Source organism: Hemitrygon akajei, chromosome 10 (assembly GCF_048418815.1).
Source record: "Hemitrygon akajei chromosome 10, sHemAka1.3, whole genome shotgun sequence".
NCBI lineage: Eukaryota > Metazoa > Chordata > Chondrichthyes > Myliobatiformes > Dasyatidae > Hemitrygon > Hemitrygon akajei.
The window spans coordinates 97,786,256-97,805,477 of record NC_133133.1 but is presented as its reverse complement, the minus strand read 5'-3'; the positions used below and the strand labels follow the sequence as shown (position 1 = coordinate 97,805,477).

General features: G+C 39.0%; 2 protein-coding genes across 4 annotated transcripts in view; both read left to right on the top strand.

Annotated features, from left to right (window-relative positions):
- The first annotated feature begins 13,574 nt into the window (after positions 1–13,574).
- The window catches only part of LOC140734553 (probable G-protein coupled receptor 174), a 54,438-nt gene continuing 48,790 nt past the window's right edge, over positions 13,575–19,222 (top strand). Inside the window, exon 1 of one of the 3 annotated variants that reach the window (XM_073058682.1) lies at positions 13,575–13,618. The gene's annotated coding sequence lies outside the window, so the exon portion shown is untranslated. Of the gene's footprint in view, positions 13,619–14,320; positions 14,438–19,222 lie in introns of those variants that run through there. The other 2 variants (XM_073058680.1, XM_073058679.1) reach the window with 2 other exon arrangements.
- LOC140734552 (probable G-protein coupled receptor 174) overlaps positions 14,314–19,222 on the top strand; it is a 245,617-nt gene continuing 240,708 nt past the window's right edge. The window contains exon 1 of the mRNA XM_073058677.1: positions 14,314–14,437. The gene's annotated coding sequence lies outside the window, so the exon portion shown is untranslated. The remainder of the gene's footprint in view (positions 14,438–19,222) is intronic.

Sequence of the window (19,222 nt, the reverse complement as noted above, 5' to 3'; positions counted from 1 at the left end):
TTTGCCAATCACCTTTCCAGCTCTTAGCTTCATCCCACCCCCTTCGGTCTTCTCCTATCATTTCACATTTCCTCCTCCCCCTCCTACTTTCAAATCTCTTACTATCTTTTCTTTCAGTTAGTCCTGATGAAGGGTCTCGGCCTGAAACATCGACAGTGCTTCTCCTTATAGATGCTGCCTGGCCTGCTGTGTTCCACCAGCATTTTGTGTGTGTTGCTTGAATTTCCAGCATCTGCAGATTTCCTCGAGTTCACATCTACAGATGTACTGGGCTGTCCACACCACTCTCTGCAGAGTCCTGAGATTGAGGTTAGTACAGTTCCCATACCAGGCAGTAATACCGCCAGTCCGGATGTGCTCAATCATGCCCCTAGAAAGTTCTTAGAACTTGGGGGGGGGTGGGGGGGCATACCAAACTTTCTCAACCCTCTGAGGTAAAAGAGGCGCTGTTGTGCTTTTTTCACCACACAGCCGGCATGTACCGACCACGTGAGATCCTCGGTGATGTTTATGCCGAGGAATTTAAAGCTGTTCACCCTCTCAACCCCAGATCCATTGATGTTTATAGGGGTTAGCCAGTGTCCATTCCTCCTGTAGTCCACAATCAGCTCCTTTGTTTTTGCAACGTTGAGTGAGGGGTTGTTTTCTTGACACCACTGTGTCAAGAAATCTAGGCCTTCCATTCCATGATCCTCTCCTCCAGCTCTGTATCCCTTTTGCCAATCAACTTTCCAGCTCTTAGCTTCATCCCTCCTCCTCCTGTCTTCTCCTATCATTTTACATCTCCCCTTCCCCCTCCCACTTTCAAATCTCTTACTATCTCTTCTTTTTATTATTATTATTTATTTATTAAATTTTGGAAATTACAAAGAATAAATATGATAAAATAGTAAGAAAAATAATATTAACCCTCCCCCCTCCCCTTAACCCTCCACCCTTAACCCTTGTCTAAAGAAAGAAAAAAAGGAAAGAAGAGAAAGATTGCCTGGATATCGGAGGATCCCCACATGCTCCATGGAGTTCAAAATAATTTTGATATTTATTTTTACTTTCCCCAATTACTTTATAATTTTATCTTCAAAGGACCTATGTATTTAATCCTATCTTTTGTAAGTATGGGAACCAAATTTTCAAAAATATATCATATTCATTTCTTAGATTATACGTAATTTTTTCAAGTGGAATACAACTATGTATTTCATTATTCCAACGATCCATAGTTAAATATAAATCAGATTTCCAAGTAACTGCGATAACTTTTTTGGCTACTGCCAATGCAATTTTTATAAATTTTTTCTGATACTTATTCAATTTAAGTTTCGGTATTGTCCCTTCAATGTCTCCTAATAAAAATAATAGTGGACTATGTGGGAGTTGTACTCCAGTAATTTGTTCCAATAAAAGTCTTAAATTTATCCAAAATGGTTGAATTTTAAAACAAGACCAAGTAGAATGTAAAAAAGTACCAATTTCTTGATTACATCGAAAACATTGGTCAGACATATTTGAATTTAATCTATTTATTTTCTGTGGTGTTATATATAATTGATGTAAAAAATTATATTGTATTAATCTAAGTCGAACATTTATTGTATTTCTCATACTATCAGAACATAATCTTGACCAGTTTTTTCCATCAATTTTAACATTCAAATCAGATTCCCATTTTTGTCTTGATTTATGAATTCCTGATTTAATTGTCTGTTTTTGAATCAAATTATACATACAAGATGTAATTTTTTTAATTTTTCCTTTCTGAATTAATATTTCTATTTCACTAGGTTTTGGTATCAACATTGTTTGTCCCAGCTTTTCTCGTAAATAGGCTTTTAATTGAAAATAACAGAAAAGAGTGTTATTTGATATTTTATATTTATTTTTTAATTGATCAAACGACATCAATATACCTCCTTCAAAACAATCACCTATATATTTAATCCCCTTTTGGAACCAATTATGTAAAAGTTTATTATCCATTGTAAAAGGAATAAGCCTATTTTGAATTAAAGTTCTTTTTGCTAATAAAGATTTCTTTATCTCATCGTCCATATTTACCTTATTCCATAAATCAATCAAGTGTCTTAATATAGGAGATTCTTTTTTTTTCCCGTATCCATTTGGATTCCCATTTATATATAAAATCTTCTGGTACGTTTTCTCCTATCTTATCTAATTCTATTCTAATCCATGCCGGTTTTTCTTCATCAAAAAAAGACGCAATAAATCTAAGTTGATTTGCTTTATAATAATTCTTAAAATTTGGAAGTTGTAACCCTCCTAAATCAAATTTACATGTCAATTTTTCCAATGATATTCTTGACATCTTTCCTTTCCAAAGAAATTTCCTTACATATTTATTCAGTTCTTGAAAAAACTTCTGAGGCAATTGTATTGGTAAAGTTTGAAACAAATATTGCAATCTAGGAAATATATTCATTTTTACAGCATTAACTCTACCTATTAATGTTATTGGTAACATCATCCATTTATCAGGATCCTCTTTTATTTTTTTAATAATGGCAAATAATTTTGTTTATATAAATTTTTTACATCATTATCAACTCTAATACCTAAATATTTTATCCCATTTATTGACCATCGAAATTGAGTTACTAATCGACATTGATTATAATTTCCTTTGGTAAGGGGTAAAATTTCACTTTTATCCCTATCTACTTTATACCCTGATACTTTCCCATATTCTTCCAATCTAAAAGATAATCTTTGCAAAGATTGCAATGGGTTTGTTAAATAAATCAAAACATCACCAGCAAATAAATTAATCTTATATTCTTCTTGATTAACTCTAAAGCCCCCAATGTCTGAATCTGTTCTAATTAATTCAGCTAATGGTTCTATTGCCAATACAAATAAAGCAGGTGATAATGGGCAGCCTTGTCTAGTTGACCTCGTTAAGCAAAATGGTGTTGAAATCTGACCATTTGTAACTACTTTAGCTTGAGGATTAGTATTTAAAGTTTTAATCCATTGTATAAAAGATTTTCCTAACTCATATTTTTCCAATACCTTAAATAAAAAATCCCATTCCAATCTATCAAATGCTTTTTCTGCATCCAAAGCAACTGCCACACTCATTTCCTCCCTTTTTTGTGCCAAATGAATTATACTAAGTAACCGGGTTATATTATCCATTGATTGTCTGTTTTTAATAAAACCTGTTTGATCCATATGTATTAATTTTAGTAAATATTTAGATATTCTATTAGATAAAATTTTTGCTAGTATTTTATAATCTGTATTCAACAAAGAAATAGGCCTATATGATGTTGGTTTTAAAGGATCTCTATCTTTTTTTGGCAATACAGTTATGATAGCTGTTAAAAAAGATTGTGGGAGTTTATGCATTCTTTCCACTTGGTATATTAATTCCATAAAAGGAGGAATTAATAAATCTTTAAATTTTTTATAAAATTCAGGAGGAAAACCATCTTCTCCTGGGGATTTATTACTCTGAAGTGATCCTAAAGCTTCTTCAACCTCTTTTAATGTAAAGGGCATATCTAATCCTTTCTGTTCTTCCAAATTTAATTTTGGAAGGGTTATTTGTGATAAAAATTTATCTATCTCAGCAAACTTATTTTGTGATTCTGATTGATATAGTCCAGTATAAAATTTTTTTAAAGTTTCATTAATTTCTAAAGGCTTATAAGTAACCTTATTTACACTTGTTCTAATTGCATTTATTGTTTTAGAAGCCTGTTCTGTTTTCAACTGCCAAGCAAGAATTTTATGTGATCTTTCACCTAATTCGTAATATTTCTGTTTAGTTCTCATAATTACTTTTTCTGTACGATATGTCTGCAGTGTATTATATTGTAGTTTTTTATTAACAAGTTGTCTTTGTTTTTCTTCTGTCATATATCTTTGAGATTCTTTTTCTAATTTTATGATATCTTTTTCCAATTGATCTATTTCTGCTGCGTATTCCTTCTTAATTTTAGATGTATAACTTATAATCTGACCTCTTAAATATGCTTTCATCACTTCCCATAATACAATTTTATCCTCAACTGAATGTAGATTTGTATCCAAAAAAATTGAATGTTTTTTCATAAAATCACAAAAATCTTGATGTTTTAATAAAATTGAATTAAATCTCCATCTATAGATCCTCCTTATCCATCATTATCATTGTCATTATCAAGGGGGAATGATCTGACAGTATTCTTGCTTTATATTCCACACTTTTCACTCTATCTTGAATATTTTTTGATAATAAAAAAATCAATCCTTGAGTAAGTTTTATGTCTATTTGAATAAAATGAATGATCTCTTTCTCTTGGATTAATTTTTCTCCATATATCAATCAGGTTTAAATCTTTCATTAATGATAAAGTTAGTTTTGTTACTTTTGATTTTGTAGCAACTTTAGTTGACCTATCCAAAACTGGATCTAAACAAAAATTAAAATCTCCACCTATTAATATTTTATCATGTGCATCAGCCAAGTTCAAAAAAACTTATTGTATGAATTTTGCATCATTTTCATTTGGTGCATAAATGTTCATAAAAGTCCATAATTCTGAAAAAATTTGACAATGTATAATCACATATCTCCCCACAGAATCAATTATTACATTTGGTAAAGATTTATTAACCAAAATTCCAACTCCTCTCGATTTTGAATTAAATGAAGCTGCAATGACATTTCTAACCCAATCTCTCTTTAATTTCTTATGTTCTGTTTCTGTTAAATGTGTTTCTTGTAAAAAAGCTATATCTCCTTTCATTTTCTTAATATATGTTAAAACTCTTTTTCTTTTCACAGGTCCATTAATTCCATTAACATTAAAACTTAAAAAATTAAGTAAATTAACCATTCATAATACCTTGGGAACTCTTTAAAGTTCTCCATGTTGCTATGAGTCTGTCCCCAACCATCCAGGCAAAAAAGAAGAAAAATAGAAGAAAGATAACTTATATATAAGAAAAAAAAACAAAATACCCCCCCCACTAATGTTGCAAATAAAAAGAACACAACATTACCCCCCCCCCATTTTACAGGTCATGGCAATCGCCATGATTGTACATGTGAAACTCGCAGCCATCGATCAGGAGCTCCTCCAGCTCCCCCGCAAAAAAAAAGAAAATATATTAGTGAAGAAAAAAAAGAAAATAATTAATGTCTCTACTCCCAATTAATACTCCTCGACTATTTTTTTTCCTTATAAATGTCCATCAAGTCCAACCTTGTTTCAGTCTTCATCATTAGTCCACTTCATTTCTATAATTCTTTACTCCTCTTCATGGACATCAGGTAATTCTTGTACAAATTTCTCCGCTTTCCGGTAGTCAACGAAAAAACTTCTTTCTTCGTTATCCAGGAAAATTATCAATTTTGCTGGGTAGCTCAATAAAAATTTATAGCCCTTTTCCCATAAAGATTATTTCACTGGATTAAATTCCTTCTGCCTCTTCAGAAGATCGTAACTTATGTCTGGATAAAAAAAACTCTTTTTCCTTCTATTATCAATGGCCCATTTCTCTTTTTAGCACCTTGAGTAGCTGCCTTCAAGATCATTTCTTTATCTTGGTACCTTAAGCATTTTATCAAAATTGATCTTGGATTTTGATCTTGTTGAGGTCTTGGTCTTAAAGCTCTGTGTGCTCTTTCAATTTCGGAATCCAGTCTTGAAAGAATTTTATTGGATTTTCTCCCTCTGTACCTTCCATAAGACCAACAATTTTAATATTTCGTCTACTAGAGTTCTCAAGCGCATCCATTTTTTCCAACATCCGTTTTCTTTCTATTGTCCAGGCAAGATTATTGTCTTCTATCTTATCTATTCTTTCAGTGTTTTCTTCCACTTTTACTTCCATCTCTTTAACTTTATTATCCATCTTCTTTTGTTTTTCCACCACATTATTGAGTGTAATCTGCATCCTTCTTATATCTGTTCTTATAGCTTTTAATTCATTCGTCATATATATCAGGATATCTTTTATGTCTCCTTTAATCTCTTCCTTCTTTTCCTCTTCTTCTTCCTCTGAATTTCCCAAAGAGTCTGATTCTACTTCCAATTCACTTCCAATTCACTTCCAATTTCACTTCCAGCCGTAGTTGGGATTTGTAGTTTTGTTAATATCTGTTCATGCATACTTTCACGCATGCGTTGTTCTTGCCGTTTCTTCTTAGAGACCGCCGACATTGCTGCAACTTCCTGTCCCGCATCATCAGAAGTGCCATGCACTTCGCCGGGAGGAGATCCAACTTGAGTCCAAGGCTTCGCCGAGACGGTTAGGCCTTTTTCCCCGCCGATTTGCGCAGTCTTCGAAGTAGTAGCTTTCTTCTGTTTCGGTTTAGGAGCCATATCAAAAGATAATCCTGAGTTACTTATAAATAGTTTCTAGTAGGTATTTGTTAACTCTTCTTCATTTAAACCCTATTTCATTACTTTTTACGAGGGAGCTGGATTCCCAATGTCTCGATCCTACGTCATCACGTGACGCCCCCCATCTCTTCTTTCAGTTAGTCCTGACGAAGGGTCTTGGCCCGAAACGTCGACAGTGCTTCTCCCTATAGATGCTGCCTGGCCTGCTGTGTTCCACCAGCATTTTGTGTGTGTTGCTTGTACTTCCAGCATCTGAAGATTTCCTTGTGACCACTATATACAGTATTGATTAAGGAAACATTTCAAAACGTATTTGACAAACTATACCATTCAGTTCTTTTACAGTACGGGAGTCCTTGTCAATATGTGAAAAGTTGAAATCACCTACTATAATAACCTCATATTTCTAACAATTGTCTGCTATCTCTCTACAAATTTTCCTCTCTAAATCCTGCTGACTATTGGGTGGGTATAATCCCATTAGCGTGGTCATCTCTGTATTCCTCAGTTTCATCCAGACATCCTCTGTAGACAAACCCTCCAGTATGTCCTGTCTGAGCATTGCCATGACATTTTCCATGACTAGTAATTTCACATCTCTGCCCTTAATATCTCCCCTTATCTCATGTCTAAGGCAATAGAAGGTCGGAACACTGAGCTGCCAGTCCTGTCCTTCCTAATGTCTACAATACAGTAATTCCACATGCTACTCCAAGCTCCAAGCTCATCCACATTACTTGGCACTCCTGGCACTGAAAAAGGTGCCATTCAGAAGATTATTCCCACTGTGCTCAACCTTTTGGCCTGTTTCTTTAGGCTTAACATAATCTTTCTCAGAAACCACTCCACTATCTGCCCAAGCACTGTTTCCCAGCCCCTGTAGCTCTAATTTAAAACTTACAGACCAGAACTAGCAAACATTCCTGCAAGTTCCTACTCCAATTCAGAGGCAGATTGTCCCATCTGTACAGATCCCACCTTCCCTGGAAGAGGGCCAAAAGATCCAAAGATTTAAGCTCTCTTTCCTGCTCTATCTCCTTAGCTACAATTTAATCTATATTATCTTTCTGTTTCTGGTCTCACTAACACACGGCATGGGTTGCAATACTGAGATCACCACCTTGGTGGTGCTGTTGTTTAATTTAGCTCCTAAATTTCCGAACTGACTTTGCAGAACCTCTTCACCCTTCCTGCCTATGTCATTGAAATTAATGTGGACCAGGTCCTCTATGTGCTCCAGAATGCTATGTACTCAGTTCAAGATGTTTCTAACCCTGGAATTTGGAAGGCAACTTCATTTGGGAATTTCATTCTCATTCAAGAACTTCCAGTCTGTTCTCCTAACCAATGAATCCCTTATCAATACTGCCCATCTCTTCTATCCCACTTCCCTTGTGAGTCACAGTGCCAGAGACCACACTGCTGTGGCTTTTCTCTGTTAGGCCATTTTCCCTCAAAGGAATCCAAAACAATATTGTCATGGAGTGAGATGGCCACAGGTGTATACTCCACTGCCTTTTCCCTCTCCTCATGGTTAACTGTGACCTGCACCTTGGGTGTAACTACCTCTCTGTGTTTCCTGTCAGTCAATCCCCCAGGTTTACAAATGGTCTGGAGTTCCTCTAGCTCCAGCTCCAATTCCCTAACAGCTGGATGCTGGAGGTCACCCTGTCCTCTCACATCCCACAAGAGGGGCACTCCAAGTCAAGTCACTTTTTATTGTCATTTCCGACTATAACTGCTGATACAGTACATAGTAAAAATGAGACAATGTTTTTTTCAGGACCATGGTGTTACATGACACAGTATAAAAACTAGACTGAACTACGTAAAAAAAAAACAACACAGAAAAAAAACGACACTAGACTACAGACCTACCCAGGACTGCATAAAGTGCACAAAACAGTGCAGGCATTACAATAAATAATAAACAGGATAATGGGGCAGTAAGGTGTCAGTCCAGGCTCTGGGTATTGAGGAGTCTGATAGCTTGGGGGAAGAAACTGTTACATAGTCTGGTCGTGAGAGCCCGAATGCTTCGGTGCTTTTTCCCAGATGGCAGGAGGGAGAAGAGATTGTATGAGGGGTGCATGGGGTCCTTCATAATGCTGCTTGCTTTGCGGATGCAGCGTGTAGTGTAAATGTCTGTAATGGCGTGAAGAGAGACCCCAATGATCTTCTCAGCTGACCTCACTATCCGCTGCAGGGTCTTGTGATCCGAGATGGTGCAATTTCCGAACCAGGCAGTGATGCAGCTGCTCAGGATGCTCTCAATACAATTCCTGTAGAATGTGATGAGGATGGGGGGGTAGGAGATGGACTTTCCTCAGCCTTCGCAGAAAGTAGAGACGCTGCTGGGCTTTCTTTGCTATGGAGCTGGTGTTGAGGGACCAGGTGAGATTCTCCGCCAGGTGAACACCAAGAAATTTGGTGCTCTTAACCATCTCTACTGAGGAGCCGTTGATGTTCAGCGGGGAGTGGTTGCTCCGTGCCCTCCTGAAGTCAACAACCATCTCTTTTGTTTTGTTCACATTCAGAGACAGGTTGTTGGCTGTCCTGACTGGCATTCTCACTACTCTAAATGTCCAATAACAAAGAAAGAAACTTATCCAAAACTTACCTTAGCCTCCATCTTCTCACCAAAACTTCTTATGACAATACCTTAAGCTCCTCACTCTAATCCTGACCCATTCACACATTGGCCAGTCCACTTAAACTGAATTTCATTGTTGGTTCTCCTCAAGTACCTACTTATCCAACAATTTCAAACTTGCCAACTGTACCAACAAGCCTCACTCACCTTTTAAAATCTTACACTCATTCACCACAAGTATAACTTGCGCAATTTGAAGCCTACTAGATGCACCAACACACACTGCTCACTTTTTCGATCTCACACTCACTTAGTTAATTGTTCTTACAGATGTGAGAATCCCTACATATTACATGGTGCATTCCAGTTTGCTACAAACATCTGGGTGACAGAAAAGCCTTCTTCAGAAACACACTGAGCCTCATAGTTTGAACCTATGTGCTTTGGTCTTGGATGCCACTACTATGTGAAAGTGAAAAGGATTCTTTAGCTGTATTGCAATATTGATGAACTAGACATGCAGAGTGGAGAATCCCGAGAACTGCAAAGTAATGCAGCGTGTAAAGTTAAATTTTGTAGTAAATGGGAGTGCTGACAAAATGAGATACAAAATGCAAGTCCATGGACCCCTGGCAGTGGCAGGAGAGATGGATAGGGTGATAAATGGGGTACTTGCCTTCATTAATTGTGGAATGGAAAATGAGAGCTGGAGCATCATGTTAAAACTTTACAAATATTGCTTAAGTCATACATGGAATAGCTGGCATGAGCACTGACCTTGAGGCCAATGGTTCCAGGTTCAAATCTGTCCAACTCCCTGAACGTTTTTCATCTGTGTTGAGTTGAGTGATGAGCTAGCAACTCAGCCTTGTAAAAGATAAATGCTAAGGAAACGGCAATAAAAAATGCCACCTGACGCACAAGGCCAAAAAGGAATAGCAACAAAACATACATGGAGTACTGTGTAAACACGAGGAAATCTGCAGATGCTGGAAATTCAAACAACACACACAAAATGCTGGTGGAACACAACAGGCCAGGCAGCATCTATAGGGAGAAGCACTGTCAACGTTTCAGGCCAAGACCCTTTGTCAGGACTAACCAAAAGGAAAGATAGTAAGAGATTTGAAAGTAGTGGGGGGAGGGGAAATGCGAAATGATAGGAGAAGACCGGAGGGGGTGGGATGAAGCTAAGAGCTGGAAAGGTGATTGATGAAAGTTATACAGAGCTGGAGAAGGGAAAGGATCATGGGACGGGAGGCCTCAGGAGAAAGAAAGGGGGGGGAGCACCAGAGGGAGATGGAGAACAGGCAAACAACTAAATATGTCAGGGATGGGGTAAGAAAGGGAGGAAGGACATTAACGGAAGTTAGAGAAGTCAATGTTCATGCCATCAGGTTGGAAGCTACCCAGCTGGTATATAAGGTGTTGTTCCTCCAACATGAGTTTGGATTCATTTTGACAGTAGAGGAGGCCGTGGATAGACATATCAGAATGGGAATGGGACGTGGAATTAAAATGTGTGGCCACTGGAGATCCTGCTTTTTCTGGCGGACCGAGCGTAGGTGTTCAGCGAAACGGTCTCCCAGTCTGCGTCGGGTCTCACCAATATATAAAAGGCCACACCGGGAGCACCGGACGCAGTATACCACACCAGCCGACTCACAGGTGAAGTGTCGCCTCACCTGGAAGGACTGTCTGGGACCCTGAATGGTGGTGAGGGAGGAAGTGTAAGGGCAGGTGTAGCACTTGTTCCATTTACAAGGATAAGTGCCAGGAGGGAGATCAGTGGGAAGGGATGGGGGGGACGAGTGGACAAGGGAGTCGCGTAGGGAGTGATCCCTGTGAAAAGCAGAAAGAGGGGGGGAGGGAAAAATGTGTTTGGTAGTGGGATCCCATTGGAGGTGGCAGAAGTTATGGAGAATTATACATTGGACCTGGAGGCTGGTGGGGTGGTAGGTAAGGACAAGGGGAACCCTATCCCGAGTGGGGTGGCGGGTGGATGGGGTGAGGGCAGATGTGCGGGAAATGGGAGAGATGCGTTTGAGAGCAGAGTTGATAGTGGACAAAGGGAAGCCCCTTTGTTTAAAAAAGGAAGACATCTCCTTCATCCTGGAATGAAAAGCCTCATCCTGAGAGCAGATGTGGTGGAGACAGAGGAATTGTGAGAAGGAGATAGCCTTTTTGCAAGAGACAGGGTGGGAAGAGGAATAGTCCAGGTAGCTGTGAGAGTCTGTAGGCTTATAGTAGATATCAGTAGATAGGCCGTCTCCAGAGATGGAGACAGAAAGATAAAAAAAAGGGGATGGAGGTGTCGGAAATGGACCAGGTAAATTTGAGGGCAGGGTGAAAGTTGGAGGCAAAGTTAATGAAGTCGACGAGCTCAGCTTGCGTGCAAGAGGCAGCGCCAATGCAGTCGTCGATGTAGCGAAGGAAAAGAGGGGGATGGATACTGGTATAGACTTGGAACATGGACTGTTCCACAAAGCCAACAAAAAGGCAGGCATAACTGGCACCCATACGGGTGCCCCTGGCTACACCCTTGGTTTGGAGGAAGTGGGAGGAGCCAAAGGAGTACTGTGTGAAGTTCTGGACACAACATGATAGGAATTATTTCCTTGTACTGTAAACACTGCTGAAGAGATTCACCAGGATGTTGTCAGTCCAGTTCACAACACAAAATTTCCATTTCTACTGATAATTCTGGTCTGTGATTTCTGGACTTGTTTCTTCTTACCTGTAGTTAGACTGACCCTACTCTTCCAGTTCAGATTTCAGATCGGCAGTATCTTATGTTTAATTCCACGTTTTGATTTCTGACTATTATTTCCAGTTAATGCTAAATTCTTGTGTCAATAACATTGCTACCCCCTCCTATTCTTTTACATCTTCCCTTCCTAAAAATAACATCTTGGATATCCAGTTCCCAGCCCAGGTCACCTGAGGCACAAAACTTGCATCACATTTAGGTATCATGGATAACTCCTATGATACTTTTAACATTCAGATGTAGAAGATTTAGATTTGCCCTTTTCAGCTTTTAACCATCCTAACAATTTTGTTTATTTTCCTTGACTCTTGCATTTATTATCACTGATCTTATTAATGCAAAATTAATTGTACATTCCAGTAGTTCAGATGAAGGGTCTCAAATCTGAAAACTCAGCTACCTCCATCCTCAGATGCATAGAGTTTCTCCAGCTCCATCACAGCGCCAGCGGCCCAGGTTCAAACTACTCTAAGTTTGTACATTCTCCCGGTAAACGTTACGTTTCCTCCGGGAGCCCCGGTTTCCTGCCACATTCCAAAGGCATTCCGTTTAGAGGGTTAATTGCTCACATGGATGTAATTAGATGGTGCTATTTCTTTGGGTCAGAAGGGCCTATTACTGTGCTGTATGTCTAAATAAATTAACACCTCCCGATCTTCTTTCAGATCACCCGTGTTTTTCTGCATTAGTTTGAAAATAGAACCATAGAACATTACAGCACAGAAACAGACCTTTTGGCCCTTGGCTGTGCCCAACCATTTTTCTGCCTTGTCCCACTGACCTGCACCTGGACCATATCCCTCCATACACCTCTCATCCATGTACCTGTCCAAGTTTATCTTAAATGTTGAAAGTGAGCCCACATTTACCACTTCATCTGGCAGCTCATTCCACACTCCCACCACTCTCTGTGTGAAGAAGCTCCCCCCCCCCCGAATATTCCCTTTAAACTTTTCCCTCTTCACCCTTAACCCATGTCCTCTGTTTTTTTTTTCTCCCCCGGCCTCAGTGGAAAAAGCCTGCTTGCATTCACTCTATCTATACCCGTCATAATTTTATATACATCTATCAAAACTCCCCTCATTCTTCTACACTCCAGGGAATAAAGTCTTAACCTATTCAACCTTTCTCTGTAACTCAGTTTCGCAAGTCCTGGCAACATCCTTGTAAACCTTCTCTGCACGCTTTCAACTTTATTAATATCCTTCCGGTAATTCGGTGACCAAAACTGCACGCAATACTCCACATTCGGCCTCACCAAAGCCTTATACAACCTCACAATAACATTCCAATTTATACTCGATACTTTGATTTGTAAAGGCCAATATACCAAAAGCTGTCTTTACTACCCTAATATTATAATAGTTTGCATGAAACATAAGTCCTTACACTTCGGACGCACGAAACCGGTACGAAGTCGGGTAGTTTTCACTATAAATCTATTTTTAAACGCGCTTTAGCTGCTTCATTTTTGAGCAGACGTTAATCTGTCAGTTAACGAAGTCGTGTGATACACACCCCTCCGCAGACTGCCGACTTGAAATCATTGATCTGCTGAATCCGAACTCGGGACCACCTTCCGGTGGGTGGTACAAGACACCAAGTAATTAAAACAAAGTGCTCCCCGTGAAAAGTCAGTTTGAATTTGTGGCCCATTTGCTCTGTGGATTCAGAGTTGATCACACAGCTGCCCCTGTTCAATGACTACGGCAAGTGACAGTGATCACTGCAAGGTCTAGACGCCCTTACAACTGCAAGGGAAGTACTGCCCCGCTCCCTTCGTACATTTCTATGTTTTAGTTGTCTGACGCATTTACCTGCTATCTGCAAACGTCAGTACTCGGAAGAACTGCGGAAGGAAGTGTAAACACCGATCAGTTTTGACATGCCACACTTTCAGCCGTGAGTACTCTGCTGTTTACATTAAATTGTAAGATGTATATGTGTGTAAGTCAGAAAGTGCGTCCATCTATAACAGCGGCAATGATAACTCAAAGTGCTTTGGGCAACAAATGTTATGTTGGAGTGTTAGAGGTTTCGTTTTAAACGGAAAACTCATCTTGCTTTAAAATACGCGCTCGAAGTACAGGACTCGGAACAGCTTGAAGTGCACGTTTGTGCATGGCGAAATGTGAGGAGTGTGGACTGAGGAGTGTGGACTGAGGGGTGTGGACTGAGGGGTGTGGACTGAGGAGTGTGGACTGAGGAGTGTGGACTGAGGAGTGTGGACTGAGGAGTGCGGACTGAGGAGGTAGTTGTGAAGTAGCCCCGGCGAAATTACGCTCCATTTCGCAAGTGCATAAACAGGTTCATAAAAAAATCTGAAGAAATGAAAGATTGTATATGTTCCAAAATTGTATTCTAATCCCCCGGTGAAAGCGGTTAGAAACTCACTGAGTCTATTTAACGAGAAAATATAAGATAGCTTTGAAAACCTGATGAAACATTAAAATATACTCCCGCAACTTGTACATTTATTCGCTGTTTCCTGTTTTCTTTCTGATTCAGTTTCATCGCCTTGGCTGACTCTCCACCACTTCTGCTCTGTTCATTTTTCCTGGTAAATGTAAGCAATGCAGTCCTCACAGAAGGGTCTCACATCATGAGCAGCTTGTCCCACTTCTAATCAACAAAAGAAACAGATTTGTAAATCTGCAGCAAAACCTTTGATATCTTCTGAAACAGACTCGAAATATACTGTTTCTGTGTCAAAAAGTCCAGGTAATTCTTTAATTTAAGAGCTGAAATTATTGTCACTGCCCAGATGATTTATGGCATATTTCAAGCATTTACTGTTTTCAGTTCTTGATTTCAATGTGTTATTTTTATCGGCATGGTTATACTTAGCAAGGAGGGAAGAAATGGGAAATTCACAGAGCTATCAAGGGTTTGTCTCTACGCCCATGTCTCACTCAATTGTCTATTCTGCACAGATTCACCAAATAGTTGGGGGTAACTGTTTGTGTAGAAAGTCAGCCCATTATTTGCCAGCATCAGCCATTTGAGATGTATGCCCAGTTTGTATTAAACATCATTATTTAGATGAATAGAAAATAGGGAACCAGAGCACACCCAATGGACCACCCTGGTCCATTTAGCTAATGATGTCTGATTAAATTAATCCCTTGTGTCAAATCTATATTCCTTTTTCTGCTGGCTCCAGAGTTTTTAAATGGTTTGATGATATCTATCTCTGTCAATGTCAGTGCATTCCAGTGAACTACCACTCTCTGTTTTTTAAAAAAAATCTTGCCTCACATTTCTTCGAACTTTTGCCCTTCCACATTAAATGCATGTCCACTAGTACTGGACATATTGATTCTGGAAACATGATACTGACTGTCTACTCTATTTATGCCTTTCATAATTTTATCAGGTCTCCCCTCAGCCTTTCCCACCCCAGAGAAAGCAACCCAAGTTTGTCATAATTTGTTTAACTTGATGTTATCCAAGAAGTAGAATCCAAGTATTGGTTATGTGATGGCCGTCTATAATGTGCGATGATGATTATAATTCTTGTGCGGTTCATTTGTTATGGTGGCTGTGGAATCCAAGTCCTGAGTGGCAAACTCATTCACAGTGAGGGTAGGCAAACTGTCCTGAGTCAGCTGGAATAATTACTGCTGCAGGTTTCCATTGCTCCTGGGCAGCAACAAATCTGCGTGACGCCTCTCCTCAGATTTGTCATGGGTGAGTCTTTCCAAGGCACGCCATCTAGTTCGATCTTGTGCACACTGTTCCAGCTGCTTTGGACTAAGTCCAGCCAATGCAATGTTACTTTTCACATGATCTTTGAATCTCTTGTCAAGCCCACCTTCGTTCCTCTTGCTCAGAGATTGCACAGCATACATGCCATCCTGGAGTCCTACCTGTGTATGACATGTCCTGTCCATTGAAGCTGGGTTTTCAGGATCATGGTCTCAATGTTCATGGTACCACTAGCGAGGATTGTTTATACATTCCAGTTACAGTGACTATAAAACAAAAGTATTCACTCCCTTTGGAAGATTCCATGTTTTATTGTTTGTAACATTAATTAATTTGGCTTTTTTGACACTGATTAACAGAAAAAGTCTCTTTTATGTCAAAGTGAAAACAGATCTCTATAAATTGATGTAAATTAATTACAGATATAAAACACAAAATAATAGATTGCATAGCATTCACCCCCCCCCCCAATATGACACAGCAAATCATCACGGTTGCAGCCAATTGGCTTTAGAAGTCACATAATTAGTTAAATGGAGATATGTTTTGGAGACCTGTGTGCAATCGAGGTGTGTCAATTGATTGTAATAAAAATACTCCTGTATCTGGAAGGTCCAACTGCTGGTGAGTCAGTATCCTGGCAAAAACTACAACATGAAGGCAAAAGAACACTCCAAGTAACTCTGCAAAAAAGTTATTAAAAAACACAAGTCAGGAGATGGATACAAGAACATTTCCAAATCACTGAATATCTCTTGGAGTGCAGTTAAGTCAGGTCATCAAGAAATGGAAAGAAAAATGCACAGCTGTAAATCTGCCTAGAGTAGGCCATCTTCAAAAAAACTGAGTGACCGTGTAAGTAGGGGACTAGTGAGGGAGGCCGGCAAGAGATCTATAATAACTGTGAAGGAGTTACACACTTCAGTTGCTGAGATGGGAGAGACTACACATACAACTGTTGCCCAGGTGCTTCACCAATCGCAGCTTAGCGGGAGAGTGGCAAAGTAAAAGCCACTGTTGAAAAAAAACATATGAAATCTCAGTTTGAGTTGTCAAGAGGAATGTGGGAGATTCTGATGTTAGCTGGAAGAAGGTTCTTTAGTTTGATGAAAGCAAAATTGAGTTTTTTGGCCATCAGGCTAAACAATACATTTAGTGTAAGCAAAAACACACATAATAAAAAGCACACCATCCCTACCTGTGGTGGCTGTATCGTGCTGTGGGATGTTTCACTGCAGTAAACCTTGTGAAGGTAGAGGGTAAAATGCAGCAAAATACAGGGAAATCCTGGAGGAAAACCTGATGCAGTCTGCAAGAGAACTGTGACTTGAGAGATTTATTTTCTAGCAAGACAATGACCCGAAGCACAAAGCCAAAGCTACACAGGAATGGCTTAAAACAAGCAAAGTTAATGTGCTGGAGTGGCCAAGTCAGAGTCCAAACCTCAATCGAATTGAGAATTTATGGTTGGACTTGAAAACGGTTGTTCCCTCACAATCCCCATGCAATCTGACAGACTGTGAGCAGTTTTGTAAAGAAGAATGGAGAAAAATTGTAGTGTTCAGATGTGCAAAGCTGATAGAGACCTATCCACACAAACTCAAGGCTGTAATTGCTGCCAAAGATGCATCTACTAAATACTGACTTGAAGGGGGTGAATCAATTATTTTGTGTTTTATAATTGTAATTAATTAAAATCACTTTGTAGAGATCTGCTTTCATTTTGACATGAAAGAGGCCTTTTCTGTTGATTGTGTCAAAAAAGCCAAACTAAATCCACTGTGATTCATTGTTTTCAAGCAATAAAACAAGAAAAATTTCTGGAGATTGTAATAATGAATACTCTGATCCTTATTTCCAGACATATCTAAGCTCCAGAATTTGTTTTTTAAATTGTAGTCTTTTTATTTTTGCAAATTTACTGAGATGATTGAGGTGTATAGTTTCATCTCTTATTAATGGGTATATCTGGATTTAGAGCATAAGATATCAGTACAGAATAAGGCCATAAAGTCAATTGAATCATGGCTGTTATTTCATTTTCAACTTTATTTTTATACTGCCCTTCTGTGGGCCTTCTCTCTATATCCCTTAGCCCAGTGGTTCCCAACGTGGGGCGTACGCCCCACAGGGGGGTAATTTGATTTTTAAGGGGGGCAATTCGAGAATGAGTTATTAACAGTGAATTTTTTCTAGTAAGTCTGTGTGAGTATGAGTGTGTGTGCGAGTTAATACATATGTGTATATACAGTATGCATACATAAAAATATTTGTGTGTATGTACATGTGTAATTGCGTATGTACTGTATATATAATGTATCACCATCATAACAACCATCAAATGGCTTTCATAATTAAATTAATGAATTGACTGATGTAGGAAGGAACGAATGAACAAGTCCAAACGCGTAAGAAACTCGTACGAGGTCACGCCAATGCTGCTTTTTGCAGTAGCTTTCAGTTCTTGGTGGTGTGAAGGTGTGTACATTGCGTCATCTCTTTTAAACGGTGTATCTGTCTTTGTATGCTGTAGAAACGAATCGGCATTGTTTTATTTATTTATTATTATTATTTTAATATCACTTAATGTTCTTTTTTTTTACAATTTCTTAGTAGTTTCTTCCTCAGAACTTTAACAGTCCTTTGGTTCTTTTATTTTTCTCTTTCATGAATGCCATGTTCTTTGGAAGCTTGTTTAAACCAAGTTAATGGTCTTTTAGGCTTCCTCCAGGTGAATAGGAGTTCATTTTTTGAATAATAAGAATTATATATCACCACAGGGGGCATCAGGATTTTAGAGGTGATTAGGTGGGGCATGGCCAAAAAAAGGTTGGGAACCACTGCCTTTGCCTCTTCTTCAATCAAGAATCATTTGGTCACCACTGCACTCACTCTAGAACATGGAATATAGACCACTACAATACAGTTCAACCCTGACTTTTTAAACTTATTCTAATATCAATCTAACCCTTCCTACATATCCTTCCATTTTTCTATTATCCATGTGCCTATTTAAGAGGTTAAGTGCCCCAATGTATCTGCCTCTAGCCACCACCACTGGCTGGGCATTCCATGCCCTCAATTACTCTTTGTGTTGTTAAAAAAAAATCTTGCCTCTGGTATTTCCCCCCCCCCCCCCACCCCCACCCATGCTTTTCTCCAGTCAATTTTAAATTATGCCCCTCATGGGGTTGAACTCTATGGTGGAGTACAACCCAGAATGAATTTCAGTTTACCAATCTCTGGCTAAAGGAATTCCCCTTTCAGGATATCTTTCACTGAGAACCACCCCCACTCCATCCTTCTGAGCTTCATCAAATACAGACCCAGAGCCATCAATCATTTCTCATACATCAAGTATCTCATTGCTGAGATCGTTCTTATGAACCTGCTCTCTCCAGGGCATTCTTCATTAGACAAAAATTGCTCATAATATTCCAAATGTGTTCTGATCACCACCTTAAAAATCCTCAAGAGTACATCCCTGCTTTTATATTCTAATCCTCTCAAAGTGATTGCTAGCATTGCATTTGCCTTCTTTGGTACTGAGTTAACCTTGAGGGAATCCTGAATTAGAATTCCCAAATACCTTTTCACATTCAATTTCTGAATGCTTTCCCAATTTAGAAAATAGTCTGCACCTTTATTCTCCCTACCAAAATGAATGACCCACAATTCCCTGCACATTTTGCACTTCTTCGCTCACTCTCCCAACCTGTGCAATTCCTTCTGCAGACTTCTTGCCTCTGCTACACTACTTGTCACCCCTCCTATCATTTGATCATTTGTAAACTTGGC